Source organism: Octodon degus, unplaced genomic scaffold, assembly GCF_000260255.1.
Source record: "Octodon degus isolate 3935 unplaced genomic scaffold, OctDeg1.0 scaffold00004, whole genome shotgun sequence".
In the NCBI taxonomy this organism is placed as follows: Eukaryota; Metazoa; Chordata; class Mammalia; order Rodentia; family Octodontidae; genus Octodon; species Octodon degus.
The window spans coordinates 22,611,225-22,614,362 of NW_004524580.1; the positions used below are offsets into that span (position 1 = coordinate 22,611,225).

The following is a 3,138-nucleotide window of genomic DNA, read 5'->3' on the forward strand; positions in this document are numbered from 1 at the left end:
ACACCTGGCTTGTTTTATTTTTAAGTATGGCAAAATGTCACAACAGAGCCAGGTATGAGGGTGCAAAAAGCGTATAAAAATGAATATGACATACAAGTTATTGTTTTACTAAAAGACAGTTGTCCATAAATGATTGCAAGTGGCCATAAACTCATGAAGACACTCAACACCTTTGAATCAGAGAAATGCAATCACAACTACAGGGAGATACAAATTAGAATGGCTACTACCAAAAGCCAGACAAACAAACAAACGAAAACAGAACCTGGCAAGTTGTGTTAAGGTTTCGGAGAAAGCAGCACCTTGTGCCCTGCAGGCCAGAGTATAAGGCACTGCAGTCACTGTGGAAAACCGACAGACAGATTAGCACCCAAAGTCCTGGGAGTAGGCACAGGAAGAGACGTCTGTCCACTTCTGTTCATGGCAGCATGGCTCACAGAGTTTAAAGGCAGAAGCAAACCAAGTGCCATGAGGAATAACCAAAGGCTGCATCTACTTCTTCTTGGGGCTCAGAGAGCAGTACCCCCAGGGAAGGACATTTCAGGGATGCTAAGTATTTGCCCTAAAGGCAAAGCTTGTGTCGCCTCTCCCCACCCACAGGCAGGGAGGATGTGCTGGAATTCACTTATTGGCATTAGGACCAGACTGGAAGTCTCGTCCCTTTCCCTGAAATCCCATTATCAATCTCAGGAAAGAATGACCACTGTGACCACACAGATTTCCTTGCAAGATGATGACTGTCCCTTAGGCTCACACTAATCCCAAAGAGAAACAATTTAATTGTACTTTATATTTTATTTATTTTTAACTTTTAAATTATTAGTGCCCATTAATAATACAGAATATTGGGTTATGCTGTGATATTCTCATGCATGCACGTACCATACAGTCCTTCGAGCGCATCCACCCCCAGGCCCCTCTCTCATTCTCCTCTCCTTCCCCTCCCTGTCCCCAAAGATTCTTTTTGCAAGTTAACCTACCCTGAGTAATCACTCCCAGCCCCTCACAATTGCCTTCATTGTCCTATTCTCTCTCTCTCTCTCTCTCTCTCTCTCTCTCTCTCTCACACACACACACACACACACACACACACACACACACACACAGAGGAGACAGAACGCTTTGGAATGAGACCGGGCCAAGGGACTAATCACATGCCTGCGACTTTCCCCCTCCCATGACTATTTTCCTTTTGCACATAGATAAATGTGGATGCCTTTCTTCCTGTCCATTTTGTCTGTTTATTCCAGAGAGCCTTCGGAGGGAGAGGGGAATTTCCCTTGGCACCTACATTCTTGCTCAGCCTTCAGAAGAAAGGAATTCTGAGGCATGGGTCAGTATGGATGAACTGAAGATGTTATGCTCAGTGAAATGAGCCAGTCACAGAACAAATGCCACGTGATGCCACCTGTGTGGGGTGCACACAACCACCATCACCATCGCCATCCCCAGAACTCTGTTGTACTCCCCACAACTGAAGTCTTGTACTTATTAAAAAAACAACGCAGGGGGCTGCCTGGCAAGTACAAGGCATAAGCGCCTGCCTGGCAAGTACAAGGTCCCAAGTTCAATCCTGGTACCACATAAATAATAAATAAATAAACAGACTACACTTCCAGTTCCTCTTCCCCTTCAGCCCTTGGTGTCCACCACTTTACTTTCTGTCTATGTGAAGCTGATGATGCCAGGAGCCTCCCCACAAGTGGAATATCTGTCTTTCTGCATCTGGCTTGTTTCATTTAGCATAATGTTTTCGGAATGTATGATGCTTTAGCACATGCATGAGATTCATTCCTTGTCTTTTCTGTGGAGCTGAGAATCACATGCTAAGCAGGTGCCCTCCCACTGTGCTACACGCCCAGCGTGGAACTGTATCCTTTACTAAGGCTAAGTAGTATCCCCTGCATGTATGTATACCACAACGTGGTTTTTTTAAATTTAATAACGCTTTAATATTAGTTTTTAACAGTTCATCAGTGTGGTAGGAAGCAAGTTCATGATCCTGAATAGGAGGAATAACCAGAAACTCCTCAGCAGGCTCTCGTCTTGATCATCCCTTAGAGTCAATGAAACAACACCAACATCGACATCCTCAATCCCTAAAGTTCCTGCATCTACCCACAAGTGCTTTAAAGATGAGCTTCATTATGGAGGTCTCTTAGTGTGTGAAGTGTGTGAAGCAGTTATCACTGTCCCATTCAGAACAGCGTTTTCTGCTTCTTTATGATTTTCAACACTGGTAGGATATGGTGCTTGTCCTAAAAAAAACTGTTCCCATTTGGGAATACATTCTTCTACTGATGCCCAGTAACGAGTCTCAAGAGAAACTACCTCAGGTGGTAGATGTGGGTGAATCTTGCTCTGTAGAGACTTTTCAGCTGTTTTTATATCTTTAAAAGGCTGTTTGAAAGCTGTTTCAGCTTGCAGCCGAGATGCCTTTTCTGTGTTTTGATCTCCAAATTTACTCTCCATTTGTTGAAGTAACATTAATCTTCGTGATACTATTTTCTCATGTCTTTTAGAAAGGTGAATTTCTTGCGTGAACAAGGAGGTCATCTTTAATCAAAGCTGTTGCACACTTTCTGCTCCACGGCCCAATGCTCTAGTTGGCTCCTCTGCCCAGGCCGGACTCAGCACCCGGGGCCCACTTCCTGGGCTTTCTGACAGGCGCTGCTTACTCCACAACCTGTTTAGCCATGCCCTTGTCCGTGGGCTTTGAGTTGTTTCCTCTGCATTGTTTAAAGGCAGGAACACAGGATTGCCTGAGAACTTTGCATTTTTACAGTATGCACCATGAGGTCTTGTTGATGGGGTAGGGAACTAACTTGTCTCAGCACCTGAGAACCTGCAGCCCCTCTTTCCTGCATGGTCTTGGAGGTTTTCTGAGCTCCCATAGGAATGCTATAAGAAAAGGGAAAGAGAGGAGGCTCTTTCCATATATTAGTCTTTGGTCAAACCTGGATTTATTAAGTGGCATCTGCTACACTCAGCACCTATATGGCAAAGATGCCAATGTAAAGGGCTTTCATGGACAGCCTTCTACACCCACTGATTCCTTCTGCATAACCCAGAGTGAGCTGTAGTCACCACAGCAGATGTGTGATGAGGCTGACTCAGCCCAGTGGGATACGAACCTGT

At 44.8% G+C, this 3,138-nt stretch overlaps 1 pseudogene; it reads right to left on the reverse strand.

Annotated features, from left to right (window-relative positions):
• Positions 1-2,145: 2,145 nt before the first annotated feature.
• On the reverse strand, positions 2,146-2,556 carry LOC101580128 (annotated as a pseudogene).
• Positions 2,557-3,138: the final 582 nt, after the last annotated feature.